Genomic DNA, 650 nt, shown 5'->3' with positions numbered 1-650 from the left:
ACTTTTTTAAAGATTAATTTCAGATACCCTGAATCCAAGGAGAAATGCTTAATTGACTTGTGTGGTTTGGCAGCTATTTCACCGACCATGCTACGTAAATGTGTATGTATATACACTTAACCATCAGTATAGAATATATTAAAATATAAAATATATATTAAAATAAATTAAATAATATATATGAGTTTAATTTTAATGCACTAGTAGTGTAAAACGTTTTACACAGTTCATGCAATCACATTCGTTCTTTTGGATGACCATTCACAAGGTCGTGAAAGGTAATTATTTTTACTGATGTGACATTACATAATTAAATATACGTGTAAAACTACTTTAAACTGACAGTATATTAAAATTAAATTTATATATTTATATACAAATATAAAATAACTAATTTGATTGCTGATTTTTTTATGGATATATAAAATTTTTGTTATTTCACTTTAATTAAAGTTTTCTAAGAAAATTAAGCAACCATAATATATAAATGAATAAAAGAAATAAGAGAAATTAATGAACAATGTCTCGGGTTCAGCACTAATTAATTTTGGTGAAACTGAAAGGATAAAGCTTTTTTTAATCTTAGGTGGAGAATAACATGAAACATGCAGAGTATGCTACCTAAATTATGGGACACACAAACATGTCAA

The sequence above is a fragment of the Arachis ipaensis genome, chromosome B02, assembly GCF_000816755.2.
Source record: "Arachis ipaensis cultivar K30076 chromosome B02, Araip1.1, whole genome shotgun sequence".
Taxonomy (NCBI): domain Eukaryota; kingdom Viridiplantae; phylum Streptophyta; class Magnoliopsida; order Fabales; family Fabaceae; genus Arachis; species Arachis ipaensis.
Note: the sequence above shows the minus strand (reverse complement) of the source record.